This window comes from Stenella coeruleoalba (assembly GCF_951394435.1).
Source record: "Stenella coeruleoalba genome assembly, contig: scaffold_58, whole genome shotgun sequence".
In the NCBI taxonomy this organism is placed as follows: Eukaryota; Metazoa; Chordata; class Mammalia; order Artiodactyla; family Delphinidae; genus Stenella; species Stenella coeruleoalba.
Window position 1 is genome coordinate 210,958 of NW_027645882.1, and position 15,526 is coordinate 226,483.

General features: G+C 43.7%; 1 long non-coding RNA gene across 7 annotated transcripts in view; it reads right to left on the reverse strand.

Annotated features, from left to right (window-relative positions):
• Window positions 1-15,526, reverse strand: part of LOC307181492 — a 2,017,432-nt gene that overhangs the window by 197,659 nt on the left and 1,804,247 nt on the right. Inside the window, exon 8 of one of the 7 annotated variants that reach the window (XR_013826910.1) lies at window positions 8,890-8,970. The exons of the other annotated variants lie outside the window; for them this stretch is intronic. This is a non-coding gene — a long non-coding RNA (uncharacterized lncRNA). Of the gene's footprint in view, window positions 1-8,889; window positions 8,971-15,526 lie in introns of those variants that run through there. 7 annotated transcript variants of the gene reach the window in all.

Here is a 15,526-nt window from a genome sequence, read left to right on the forward strand (position 1 = left end):
AAGTATGGTCAACCATGTGAACGGGAGACGAGTTCAAATATGTCTCAGTTTTCCTCCCCTGGTACTCGGGTGCAACATTCCAGACGGTTTATTAACACTCTCCCCACTTGGAGAGTCAGCACCTTTAACCTCCTGTTTGGCTCAGTTTGCAATTTCTGCGGAAGATGAACAGGAATAGCGAGAACCAATGAGAGGCTAGCTGGAGGTGTCTGGACGGGCAAATTTAACTCTCATTTCCCACCAGGAAGAGGAAATAACCAAAGGCTCAGTGTGCCGTGCCGGAACCAGATTAGGGCCTGAAGCCATCCTGCGGTGTTGCGGCCAGCTCAAAAGAAACCGAGTTGAAGAAAGGAGCTCAGGGGCACTGTAATTCACAAACCTGCAGAGTTATAAATGACAGCTATCGTCCAAAAATAGACTGAAGTAAGGCTGCCAAGAGGACTTGAAAGCGGGGCAGAATTGCAGGAAACCGATTTCAGGAGGTAGACTGGAATTGCATTGAAAGCATAGGAAAAGAGGCAGAACGTCCACAATGATGCACTTGGCCAAAAAGGGCGTATGCGTTTTTTCCTGAATATATTCAGGAAAAAACGCATACGCCCTTTTTGGCCAACCAAGCAAGCTTGCAAAGGAAATCTGCACTACAATGAAGTCTCACTTCCCCCCGGTCAAAAGGGCCATCTGAAAAAAGTGTAAAATCCAGAAAGGCAGGACAGGCCATGGAGAACTGGGAGCCTTGTTATGCTGAAGGGTGGGATATAAATTGCCAACAAACACTCGGGAGAAGTGTATGGTGTTTCCTGAAACATCTAAAAAACAAAGCAACAGAGCCTAGGGCACTTCCACTTATGGTCCTATAGCATAGGGAATTTAAAATCAAAAAGACACAGCCACCCCAAAGTTTTGAACGGTTCTGTTTACAAGAACCTCGTTTACAGTACATGTTCAACATCGCAGAAAGTGAAAAATGGATAAAAAAGTTGTGGTATTTACTTACAAAGCAATATCACTCAGCAATGAAATCTGTGTCATCAGGCCCTTAGCAGCACAATGAGTGGATTCAGGTATGATGATTCTAACTGAAATAAGTCACACAGAAAAAGAAACATCATAAGATATCAGTAATACACGGAATGTAAACTTGGCTACACAGGAACTGAATTACAGAACAGAACAGGGTCTCAAATTTAGAAAACCAACTTATGCTTGCTTAAGGGGAAAGGTGAGTTGGGGTGCTGCATAAAACCAGAGATTGAAATGAGCACAGATAAAGTTCCTTAAGCCAAATATGGAATAGACAAGAGCTACTCCTTGCTCAACGAAATGGACTCAACACCGCATATTAAACGCCTAAGAATGTACCTGACTTGTAAGTATCTTAAAACCTATGGATTGCTATGTCTCCAAAAGAGAATCAAGCATGTGTACAGGGGCATAAACGCAGCAGTGATAGGATTGGAGAGGTTCGGTGAGCAAATGAAGACCCTTTGAAGTCATATTGCATGGTACCCATTCCACGGGTTTCAACTACCCAGGTTTAAGGTATTCTTCCTTCAGCTAAAACATGCATGTGGAACCTAGAGTATGATCAACCATGTGATCGGGAGACGTGTTCAAATATGTCTCAGTTTTCGTACCCTGGTACTCGGGTGCAACATTCCAGACGCTTTACTAACACTCTCCCGACTTGGAGAGTCAGTCCCTTTAACCTCCTGTTTGGTCCAGTTTGCAATTTCTGCGGAAGATAAACAGGAATAGCGAGAACCAATGGAGACTAGCTGGAGGTGTCTGGACGGGCAAATTTAACTCTCATTTCCTACCAGGAAGAGGAATTAACCAAAGGCTCAGCGTGCCATGCCAGAACCAGATTAGGGCCTGAAGCCATCCTGCGGTGTTGCGGCCAGCTCAAAAGAAGGCGAGTTGAAGAAAGGAGCTCAGGGGCACTGTAATTCACAAACCTGCAGAGTTATAAATGACAGCTATCGTCCAAAAATAGACTGAAGTAAGGCTGCCAAGAGGACTTGAAAGCGGGGCAGAATTGCAGGAAACCGATTTCAGGAGGTAGACTGGAATTGCATTGAAAGCATAGGAAAAGAGGCAGAACGTCCACAATGATGCACTTGGCCAAAAAGGGCGTATGCGTTTTTTCCTGAATATATTCAGGAAAAAACGCATACGCCCTTTTTGGCCAACCAAGCAAGCTTGCAAAGGAAATCTGCACTACAATGAAGTCTCACTTCCCCCCGGTCAAAAGGGCCATCTGAAAAAAGTGTAAAATCCAGAAAGGCAGGACAGGCCATGGAGAACTGGGAGCCTTGTTATGCTGATGGGCGGGATGTAAATTGCCAACAACCACTCGGGAGAAGTGTATGGTGTTTCCTGAAACATCTAAAAAACAAAGCAACAGAACCTAGGGCACTTCCACTTATGGTCCTATAGCTTAGGGAAATTAAAATCAAAAAGACACAGCCACCCCAAAGTTTGGGACGCCTCTGTTTACAAGAACCTCATTTACAGTACAAGTTCAACATCGCAGAAAGTGAAAAATGGATAAAGAACTTGTGGTATTTACTTACAATGCAGTATCACTCAGCAATGAAATCTGTGTCATCAGGCCCTTAGCAGCACAATGAGTGGATTCAGGTATGATGATTCTAACTGAAATAAGTCACACAGAAAAAGAAACATCATAAGATATCAGTAATACACGGAATGTAAACTTGGCTACACAGGAACTGAATTACAGAACAGAACAGGGTCTCAAATTTAGAAAACCAACTTATGCTTGTTTAAGGGGAAAGGTGAGTTGGGGTGCTGCATAAAACCAGAGATTGAAATGAGCACAGATAAAGTTCCTTAAGCCAAATATGGAATAGACAAGAGCTACTCCTTGCTCAACGAAATGGACTCAACACCGCATATTAAACGCTTAAGAATGTACCTGACTTGTAAGTATCTTAAAACCTATGGATTGCTATGTCTCCAAAAGAGAATCAAGCATGTGTACAGGGGCATAAACGCAGCAGTGATAGGATTGGAGAGGTTCGGTGAGCAAATGAAGACCCTTTGAAGTCATATTGCATGGTACCCATTCCACGGGTTTCAACTACCCAGGTTTAAGGTATTCTTCCTTCAGCTAAAACATGCATGTGGAACCTAGAGTATGATCAACCATGTGATCGGGAGACGTGTTCAAATATGTCTCAGTTTTCGTACCCTGGTACTCGGGTGCAACATTCCAGACGCTTTACTAACACTCTCCCGACTTGGAGAGTCAGTCCCTTTAACCTCCTGTTTGGTCCAGTTTGCAATTTCTGAGGAAGATGAACAGGAATAGCGAGAACCAATGGAGACTAGCTGGAGGTGTCTGGACGGGCAAATTTAACTCTCATTTCCTACCAGGAAGAGGAATTAACCAAAGGCTCAGCGTGCCGTGCCAGAACCAGATTAGGGCCTGAAGCCATCCTGCGGTGTTGCGCCCAGCTCAAAAGAAGGCGAGTTGAAGAAAGGAGCTCAGGGGCACTGTAATTCACAAACCTGCAGAGTTATAAATGACAGCTATCGTCCAAAAATAGACTGAAGTAAGGCTGCCAAGAGGACTTGAAAGCGGGGCAGAATTGCAGGAAACCGATTTCAGGAGGTAGACTGGAATTGCATTGAAAGCATAGGAAAAGAGGCAGAACGTCCACAATGATGCACTTGGCCAAAAAGGGCGTATGCGTTTTTTCCTGAATATATTCAGGAAAAAACGCATACGCCCTTTTTGGCCAACCAAGCAAGCTTGCAAAGGAAATCTGCACTACAATGAAGTCTCACTTCCCCCTGGTCAAAAGGGCCATCTGAAAAAAGTGTAAAATCCAGAAAGGCAGGACAGGCCATGGAGAACTGGGAGCCTTGTTATGCTGATGGGCGGGATGTAAATTGCCAACAACCACTTGGGAGAAGTGTATGGTGTTTCCTGAAACATCTAAAAAACAAAGCAACATAACCTAGGGCACTTCCACTTATGGTCCTATAGCTTAGGGAAATTAAAATCAAAAAGACACAGCCACCCCAAAGTTTGGGACGCCTCTGTTTACAAGAACCTCGTTTACAGTACAAGTTCAACATCGCAGAAAGTGAAAAATGGATAAAGAACTTGTGGTATTTACTTACAATGCAGTATCACTCAGCAATGAAATCTGTGTCATCAGGCCCTTAGCAGCACAATGAGTGGATTCAGGTATGATGATTCTAACTGAAATAAGTCACACAGAAAAAGAAACATCATAAGATATCAGTAATACACGGAATGTAAACTTGGCTACACAGGAACTGAATTACAGAACAGAACAGGGTCTCAAATTTAGAAAACCAACTTATGCTTGCTTAAGGGTAAAGGTGAGTTGGGGTGCTGCATAAAACCAGAGATTGAAATGAGCACAGATAAAGTTCCTTAAGCCAAATATGGAATATACAAGAGCTACTCCTTGCTCAACGAAATGGACTCAACACCGCATATTAAACGCCTAAGAATGTACCTGACTAGTAAGTATCGTAAAACCTATGGATTGCTATGTCTCCGAAAGAGAATCAAGCATTTGTACAGGGGCATAAACGCAGCAGTGATAGGATTGGAGAGGTTCAGTGAGCAAATGAAGACCCTTTGAAGTCATATTGCATGGTACCCATTCCACGGGTTTCAACTACCCAGGTTTAAGGTATTCTTCCTTCAGCTAAAACATGCATGTGGAACCTAGAGTATGATCAACCATGTGATCGGGAGACGTGTTCAAATATGTCTCAGTTTTCGTACCCTGGTACTCGGGTGCAACATTCCAGACGCTTTACTAACACTCTCCCCACTTGGAGAGTCAGCGCCTTTAACCTCCTGTTTGGCCCAGTTTGCAATTTCTGCGCAAGATGATCAGGAATAGCGAAAACCAATGAGAGACTAGCTGGAGGTGTCTGGACGGGCAAATTTAACTCTCATTTCCCACCAGGAAGAGGAATTAACCAAGGGTCAGCATGCCGTGCCGGAACCAGATTAGGGCCTGAAGCCATCCTGCGGTGTTGCGGCCAGCTCAAAAGAAACCGAGTTGAAGAAAGGAGCTCAGGGGCACTGTAATTCACAAACCTGCAGAGTTATAAATGACAGCTATAGTCCAAAAATATACTGAGGTAAGGCTGCCAAGAGGACTTGAAAGCGGGGCAGAATTGCAGGAAACCGATTTCAGGAGGTAGACTGGAATTGCATTGAAAGCATAGGAAAAGAGGCAGAACGTCCACAATGATGCACTTGGCCAAAAAGGGCGTATGCGTTTTTTCCTGAATATATTCAGGAAAAAACGCATACGCCCTTTTTGGCCAACCAAGCAAGCTTGCAAAGGAAATCTGCACTACAATGAAGTCTCACTTCCTCCCGGTCAAAAGGGCCATCTGAAAAAAGTGTAAAATCCAGAAAGGCAGGACAGGCCATGGAGAACGGGGAGCCTTGTTATGCTGATGGGCGGGATGTAAATTGCCAACAGACACTGGGGAGAAGTGTATGGTGTTTCCTGAAACATCTAAAAAACAAAGCAACAGAGCCTAGGGCACTGCCACTTATGGTCCTATAGCTTAGGGAAATTAAAATCAAAAAGACACAGCCACCCCAAAGTTTGGGACGCCTCTGTTTACAAGAACCTCGTTTACCGTACAAGTTCAATATCACAGAAAGTGAAAAATGGATAAAGAACTTGTGGTACTTACGTACAATGCAGTATCACTCAGCAATGAAATCTATGTCATCAGGCCCGGAGCAGCATAATGAGTGGATTCAGGTACGATGATTCTAACTGAAATAAGTCACACAGAAAAAGAAACATCATAAGATATCACTAATACACAGAATGTAAACTTGGCTACACAGGAACTGAATTCCAGAACAGAACAGGGTCTCAAATTTAGAAAAGCAACTTATGCTTGCTTAAGGGGAAAGGTGAGTTGGGGTGCTGCATAAAACCAGAGATTGAAATGAGCACAGATAAAGTTCCTTAAGCCAAATATGGAATAGACAAGAGCTACTCCTTGCTCAACGAAATGGACTCAACACCCCATATTAAACGCCTAAGAATGTACCTGACTAGTAAGTATCTTAAAACCTATGGATTGCTATGTCTCCAAAAGAGAATCAAGCGTGTGTACAGGGGCATAAACGCAGCAGTGATAGGATTGGAGAGGTTCGGTGAGCAAATGAAGACCCTTTGAAGTCATATTGCATGGGACCCATTCCACGGGTCTCAACTCTCCAGGTTTAAGGTATTCTTCCTTCAGCTAAAACATGCATGTGGAACCCAAGTATGGTCAACCATGTGAACGGGAGACGAGTTCAAATATGTCTCAGTTTTCCTCCCCTGGTACTCGGGTGCAACATTCCAGACGGTTTATTAACACTCTCCCCACTTGGAGAGTCAGCACCTTTAACCTCCTGTTTGGCTCAGTTTGCAATTTCTGCGGAAGATGAACAGGAATAGCGAGAACCAATGAGAGGCTAGCTGGAGGTGTCTGGACGGGCAAATTTAACTCTCATTTCCCACCAGGAAGAGGAAATAACCAAAGGCTCAGTGTGCCGTGCCGGAACCAGATTAGGGCCTGAAGCCATCCTGCGGTGTTGCGGCCAGCTCAAAAGAAACCGAGTTGAAGAAAGGAGCTCAGGGGCACTGTAATTCACAAACCTGCAGAGTTATAAATGACAGCTATCGTCCAAAAATAGACAGAAGTAAGGCTGCCAAGAGGACTTGAAAGCGGGGCAGAATTGCAGGAAACCGATTTCAGGAGGTAGACTGGAATTGCATTGAAAGCATAGGAAAAGAGGCAGAACGTCCACAATGATGCACTTGGCCAAAAAGGGCGTATGCGTTTTTTCCTGAATATATTCAGGAAAAAACGCATACGCCCTTTTTGGCCAACCAAGCAAGCTTGCAAAGGAAATCTGCACTACAATGAAGTCTCACTTCCCCCCGGTCAAAAGGGCCATCTGAAAAAAGTGTAAAATCCAGAAAGGCAGGACAGGCCATGGAGAACTGGGAGCCTTGTTATGCTGATGGGCGGGATGTAAATTGCCAACAACCACTCGGGAGAAGTGTATGGTGTTTCCTGAAACATCTAAAAAACAAAGCAACACAACCTAGGGCACTTCCACTTATGGTCCTATAGCTTAGGGAAATTAAAATCAAAAAGACACAGCCACCCCAAAGTTTGGGACGCCTCTGTTTACAAGAACCTCATTTACAGTACAAGTTCAACATCGCAGAAAGTGAAAAATGGATAAAGAACTTGTGGTATTTACTTACAATGCAGTATCACTCAGCAATGAAATCTGTGTCATCAGGCCCTTAGCAGCACAATGAGTGGATTCAGGTATGATGATTCTAACTGAAATAAGTCACACAGAAAAAGAAACATCATAAGATATCAGTAATACACGGAATGTAAACTTGGCTACACAGGAACTGAATTACAGAACAGAACAGGGTCTCAAATTTAGAAAACCAACTTATGCTTGTTTAAGGGGAAAGGTGAGTTGGGGTGCTGCATAAAACCAGAGATTGAAATGAGCACAGATAAAGTTCCTTAAGCCAAATATGGAATAGACAAGAGCTACTCCTTGCTCAACGAAATGGACTCAACACCGCATATTAAACGCTTAAGAATGTACCTGACTTGTAAGTATCTTAAAACCTATGGATTGCTATGTCTCCAAAAGAGAATCAAGCATGTGTACAGGGGCATAAACGCAGCAGTGATAGGATTGGAGAGGTTCGGTGAGCAAATGAAGACCCTTTGAAGTCATATTGCATGGTACCCATTCCACGGGTTTCAACTACCCAGGTTTAAGGTATTCTTCCTTCAGCTAAAACATGCATGTGGAACCTAGAGTATGATCAACCATGTGATCGGGAGACGTGTTCAAATATGTCTCAGTTTTCGTACCCTGGTACTCGGGTGCAACATTCCAGACGCTTTACTAACACTATCCCGACTTGGAGAGTCAGTCCCTTTAACCTCCTGTTTGGTCCAGTTTGCAATTTCTGCGGAAGATGAACAGGAATAGCGAGAACCAATGGAGACTAGCTGGAGGTGTCTGGACGGGCAAATTTAACTCTCATTTCCTACCAGGAAGAGGAATTAACCAAAGGCTCAGCGTGCCATGCCAGAACCAGATTAGGGCCTGAAGTCATCCTGCGGTGTTGCGGCCAGCTCAAAAGAAGGCGAGTTGAAGAAAGGAGCTCAGGGGCACTGTAATTCACAAACCTGCAGAGTTATAAATGACAGCTATCGTCCAAAAATAGACTGAAGTAAGGCTGCCAAGAGGACTTGAAAGCGGGGCAGAATTGCAGGAAACCGATTTCAGGAGGTAGACTGGAATTGCATTGAAAGCATAGGAAAAGAGGCAGAACGTCCACAATGATGCACTTGGCCAAAAAGGGCGTATGCGTTTTTTCCTGAATATATTCAGGAAAAAACGCATACGCCCTTTTTGGCCAACCAAGCAAGCTTGCAAAGGAAATCTGCACTACAATGAAGTCTCACTTCCCCCCGGTAAAAAGGGCCATCTGAAAAAAGTGTAAAATCCAGAAAGGCAGGACAGGCCATGGAGAACTGGGAGCCTTGTTATGCTGATGGGCGGGATGTAAATTGCCAACAACCACTCGGGAGAAGTGTATGGTGTTTCCTGAAACATCTAAAAAACAAAGCAACAGAACCTAGGGCACTTCCACTTATGGTCCTATAGCTTAGGGAAATTAAAATCAAAAAGACACAGCCACCCCAAAGTTTGGGACGCGTCTGTTTACAAGAACCTCGTTTACAGTACAAGTTCAACATCGCAGAAAGTGAAAAATGGATAAAGAACTTGTGGTATTTACTTACAATGCAGTATCACTCAGCAATGAAATCTGTGTCATCAGGCCCTTAGCAGCACAATGAGTGGATTCAGGTATGATGATTCTAACTGAAATAAGTCACACAGAAAAAGAAACATCATAAGATATCAATAATACATGGAATGTAAACTTGGCTACACAGGAACTGAATTACAGAACAGAACAGGGTCTCAAATTTAGAAAACCAACTTATGCTTGCTTAAGGGTAAAGGTGAGTTGGGGTGCTGCATAAAACCAGAGATTGAAATGAGCACAGATAAAGTTCCTTAAGCCAAATATGGAATAGACAAGAGCTACTCCTTGCTCAACAAAATGGACTCAACACCGCATATTAAACGCCTAAGAATGTACCTGACTTGTAAGTATCTTAAAACCTATGGATTGCTATGTCTCCAAAAGAGAATCAAGCATGTGTACAGGGGCATAAACGCAGCAGTGATAGGACTGGAGAGGTTCGGTGAGCAAATGAAGACCCTTTGAAGTCATATTGCATGGTACCCATTCCACGGGTTTCAACTACCCAGGTTTAAGGTATTCTTCCTTCAGCTAAAACATGCATGTGGAACCTAGAGTATGATCAACCATGTGATCGGGAGACGTGTTCAAATATGTCTCAGTTTTCGTACCCTGGTACTCGGGTGCAACATTCCAGACGCTTTACTAACACTCTCCCTACTTGGAGAGTCAGTGCCTTTAACCTCCTGTTTGCCCCAGTTTGCAATTTCTGCGGAAGATGAACTGGAATAGCGAGAACCAATGAGAGACTAGCTGGAGGTGTCTGGACGGGCAAATTTAACTCTCATTTCCCACCAGGAAGAGGAATTAACCAAAGGGTCAGCGTGCCGTGCCGGAACCAGATTAGGGCCTGAAGCCATCCTGCGGTGTTGCGGCCAGCTCACAAGAAAGCGAGTTGAAGAAAGGAGCTCAGGGGCACTGTAATTCACAAACCTGCAGAGTTATAAATGACAGCTATCGTCCAAAAATAGACTGAAGTAAGGCTGCCAAGAGGACTTGAAAGCGGGGCAGAATTGCAGGAAACCGATTTCAGGAGGTAGACTGGAATTGCATTGAAAGCATAGGAAAAGAGGCAGAACGTCCACAATGATGCACTTGGCCAAAAAGGGCGTATGCGTTTTTTCCTGAATATATTCAGGAAAAAACGCATACGCCCTTTTTGGCCAACCAAGCAAGCTTGCAAAGGAAATCTGCACTACAATGAAGTCTCACTTCCCCCCCACCCCCGGTCAAAAGGGCCATCTGAAAAAAGTGTAAAATCCAGAAAGGCAGGACAGGCCATGGAGAACTGGGAGCCTTGTTATGCTGATGGGCGGGATGTAAATTGCCAACAACCACTTGGGAGAAGTGTATGGTGTTTCCTGAAACATCTAAAAAACAAAGCAACAGAGCCTAGGGCACTTCCACTTATGGTCCTATAGCTTAGGGAAATTAAAATCAAAAAGACACAGCCACCCCAAAGTTTGGGACGCCTCTGTTTACAAGAACCTCGTTTACAGTACAAGTTCAACATCGCAGAAAGTGAAAAATGGATAAAAAAGTTGTGGTATTTACTTACAAAGCAATATCACTCAGCAATGAAATCTGTGTCATCAGGCCCTTAGCAGCACAGTGAGTGGATTCAGGTATGATGATTCTAACTGAAATAAGTCACACAGAAAAAGAAACATCATAAGATATCAGTAATACACGGAATGTAAACTTGGCTACACAGGAACTGAATTACAGAACAGAACAGGGTCTCAACTTTAGAAAACCAACTTATGCTTGCTTAAGGGTAAAGGTGAGTTGGGGTGCTGCATAAAACCAGAGATTGAAATGAGCACAGATAAAGTTCCTTAAGCCAAATATGGAATAGACAAGAGCTACTCCTTGCTCAACGAAATGGACTCAACACCGCATATTAAAGGCCTAAGAATGTACCTGACTAGTAAGTATCTTAAAACCTAGGGATTGCTATGTCTCCGAAAGAGAATCAAGCATGTGTACAGGGGCATAAACGCAGCAGTGATAGGATTGGAGAGGTTCGGTGAGCAAATGAAGAACCTTTGAAGTCATATTGCATGGTACCCATTCCACGGGTTTCAACTACCCAGGTTTTACGTATTCTTCCTTCAGCTAAAACATGCATGTGGAACCCAGAGTATGATCAACCATGTGATCGGGAGACGTGTTCAAATATGTCTCAGTTTTCCTCCCCTGGTACTCGGGTGCAACATTCCAGATGCTTTACTAACACTCTCCCCACTTGGAGAGTCAGCGCCTTTAACCTCCTGTTTGGCCCAGTTTGCAATTTCTGCGGAAGATGAACAGGAATAGCGAGAACCAATGAGAGGCTAGCTGGAGGTGTCTGGACGGGCAAATTTAACTCTCATTTCCCACCAGGAAGAGGAAATAACCAGAGGCTCAGCGTGCCGTGCCGGAACCAGATTAGGGCCTGAAGCCATCCTGCGGTGTTGCGGCCAGGTCACAAGAAAGCAAGTTGAAGAAAGGAGCTCAGGGGCACTGTAATTCACAAACCTGCAGAGTTATAAATGACAGCTATCGTCCAAAAATAGACTGAAGTAAGGCTGCCAAGAGGACTTGAAAGCGGGGCAGAATTGCAGGAAACCGATTTCAGGAGGTAGACTGGAATTGCATTGAAAGCATAGGAAAAGAGGCAGAACGTCCACAATGATGCACTTGGCCAAAAAGGGCGTATGCGTTTTTTCCTGAATATATTCAGGAAAAAACGCATACGCCCTTTTTGGCCAACCAAGCAAGCTTGCAAAGGAAATCTGCACTACAATGAAGTCTCACTTCCTCCCGGTCAAAAGGGCCATCTGAAAAAAGTGTAAAATACAGAAAGGCAGGACAGGCCATGGAGAACTGGGAGCCTTGTTATGCTGATGGGCGGGATGTAAATTGCCAACAACCACTCGGGAGAAGTGTATGGTGTTTCCTGAAACATCTAAAAAACAAAGCAACAGAACCTAGGGCACTTCCACTTATGGTCCTATAGCTTAGGGAAATTAAAATCAAAAAGACACAGCCACCCCAAAGTTTGGAACGGCTCTGTTTACAAGAACCTCGTTTACAGTACAAGTTCAACATCGCAGAAAGTGAAAAATGGATAAAGAAGTTGTGGTATTTACTTACAAAGCAATATCACACAGCAATGAAATCTGTGTCATCAGGCCCTTAGCAGCACAATGAGTGGATTCAGGTATGATGATTCTAACTGAAGTAAGTCACACAGAAAAAGAAACATCATAAGATATCAGTAATACACGGAATGTAAACTTGGCTACACAGGAACTGAATTACAGAACAGAACAGGGTCTCAAATTTAGAAAACCAACTTATGCTTGCTTAAGGGTAAAGGTGAGTTGGGGTGCTGCATAAAACCAGAGATTGAAATGAGCACAGATAAAGTTCCTTAAGCCAAATATGGAATAGACAAGAGCTACTCCTTGCTCAACGAAATGGACTCAACACCGCATATTAAACGCCTAAGAATGTACCTGACTTGTAAGTATCTTAAAACCTATGGATTGCTATGTCTCCGAAAGAGAATCAAGCATTTGTACAGGGGCATAAACGCAGCAGTGATAGGATTGGAGAGGTTCAGTGAGCAAATGAAGACCCTTTGAAGTCATATTGCATGGTACCCATTCCACGGGTTTCAACTACCTAGGTTTAAGGTATTCTTCCTTCAGCTAAAACATGCATGTGGAACCTAGAGTATGATCAACCATGTGATCGGGAGACGTGTTCAAATATGTCTCAGTTTTCGTACCCTGGTACTCGGGTGCAACATTCCAGACGCTTTACTAACACTCTTCCTACTTGGAGAGTCAGTGCCTTTAACCTCCTGTTTGGCCCAGTTTGCAATTTCTGCGGAAAATGAACAGGAATAGCGAGAACCAATGAGAGACTAGCTGGAGGTGTCTGGACGGGCAAATTTAACTCTCATTTCCCACCAGGAAGAGGAAATAACCAGAGGCTCAGCGTGCCGTGCCGGAACCAGATTAGGGCCTGAAGCCATCCTGCGGTGTTGCGGCCAGGTCACAAGAAAGCAAGTTGAAGAAAGGAGCTCAGGGGCACTGTAATTCACAAACCTGCAGAGTTATAAATGACAGCTATCATCCAAAAATAGACTGAAGTAAGGCTGCCAAGAGGACTTGAAAGCGGGGCAGAATTGCAGGAAACCGATTTCAGGAGGTAGACTGGAATTGCATTGAAAGCATAGGAAAAGAGGCAGAACGTCCACAATGATGCACTTGGCCAAAAAGGGCGTATGCGTTTTTTCCTGAATATATTCAGGAAAAAACGCATACGCCCTTTTTGGCCAACCAAGCAAGCTTGCAAAGGAAATCTGCACTACAATGAAGTCTCACTTCCTCCCGGTCAAAAGGGCCATCTGAAAAAAGTGTAAAATACAGAAAGGCAGGACAGGCCATGGAGAACTGGGAGCCTTGTTATGCTGATGGGCGGGATGTAAATTGCCAACAACCACTCGGGAGAAGTGTATGGTGTTTCCTGAAACATCTAAAAAACAAAGCAACAGAACCTAGGGCACTTCCACTTATGGTCCTATAGCTTAGGGAAATTAAAATCAAAAAGACACAGCCACCCCAAACTTTGGAACGGCTCTGTTTACAAGAACCTCGTTTACAGTACAAGTTCAACATCGCAGAAAGTGAAAAATGGATAAAGAAGTTGTGGTATTTACTTACAAAGCAATATCACACAGCAATGAAATCTGTGTCATCAGGCCCTTAGCAGCACAATGAGTGGATTCAGGTATGATGATTCTAACTGAAGTAAGTCACACAGAAAAAGAAACATCATAAGATATCAGTAATACACGGAATGTAAACTTGGCTACACAGGAACTGAATTACAGAACAGAACAGGGTCTCAAATTTAGAAAACCAACTTATGCTTGCTTAAGGGGAAAGGTGAGTTGGGGTGCTGCATAAAACCAGAGATTGAAATGAGCACAGATAAAGTTCCTTAAGCCAAATATGGAATAGACAAGAGCTACTCCTTGCTCAACGAAATGGACTCAACACCGCATATTAAACGCCTAAGAATGTACCTGACTTGTAAGTATCTTAAAACCTATGGATTGCTATGTCTCCGAAAGAGAATCAAGCATTTGTACAGGGGCATAAACGCAGCAGTGATAGGATTGGAGAGGTTCAGTGAGCAAATGAAGACCCTTTGAAGTCATATTGCATGGTACCCATTCCACGGGTTTCAACTACCTAGGTTTAAGGTATTCTTCCTTCAGCTAAAACATGCATGTGGAACCTAGAGTATGATCAACCATGTGATCGGGAGACGTGTTCAAATATGTCTCAGTTTTCGTACCCTGGTACTCGGGTGCAACATTCCAGACGCTTTACTAACACTCTTCCTACTTGGAGAGTCAGTGCCTTTAACCTCCTGTTTGGCCCAGTTTGCAATTTCTGCGGAAAATGAACAGGAATAGCGAGAACCAATGAGAGACTAGCTGGAGGTGTCTGGACGGGCAAATTTAACTCTCATTTCCCACCAGGAAGAGGAAATAACCAGAGGCTCAGCGTGCCGTGCCGGAACCAGATTAGGGCCTGAAGCCATCCTGCGGTGTTGCGGCCAGGTCACAAGAAAGCAAGTTGAAGAAAGGAGCTCAGGGGCACTGTAATTCACAAACCTGCAGAGTTATAAATGACAGCTATCATCCAAAAATAGACTGAAGTAAGGCTGCCAAGAGGACTTGAAAGCGGGGCAGAATTGCAGGAAACCGATTTCAGGAGGTAGACTGGAATTGCATTGAAAGCATAGGAAAAGAGGCAGAACGTCCACAATGATGCACTTGGCCAAAAAGGGCGTATGCGTTTTTTCCTGAATATATTCAGGAAAAAACGCATACGCCCTTTTTGGCCAACCAAGCAAGCTTGCAAAGGAAATCTGCACTACAATGAAGTCTCACTTCCTCCCGGTCAAAAGGGCCATCTGAAAAAAGTGTAAAATCCAGAAAGGCAGGACAGGCCATGGAGAACTGGGAGCCTTGTTATGCTGATGGGCGGGATGTAAATTGCCAACAACCACTCGGGAGAAGTGTATGGTGTTTCCTGAAACATCTAAAAAACAAAGCAACAGAACCTAGGGCACTTCCACTTATGGTCCTATAGATTAGGGAAATTAAAATCAAAAAGACACAGCCACCCCAAAGTTTGGAACGGCTCTGTTTACAAGAACCTCGTTTACAGTACAAGTTCAACATCGCAGAAAGTGAAAAATGGATAAAGAAATTGTGGTATTTACTTACAAAGCAATATCACTCAGCAATGAAATCTGTGTCATCAGGCCCTTAGCAGCACAATGAGTGGATTCAGGTATGATGATTCTAACTGAAATAAGTCACACAGAAAAAGAAACATCATAAGATATCAGTAATACACGGAATGTAAACTTGGCTACACAGGAACTGAATTACAGAACAGGACAGGGTCTCAAATTTAGAAAACCAACTTATGCTTGCTTAAGGGTAAAGGTGAGTTGGGGTGCTGCATAAAACCAGAGATTGAAATGAGCACAGATAAAGTTCCTTAAGCCAAATATGGAATAGACAAGAG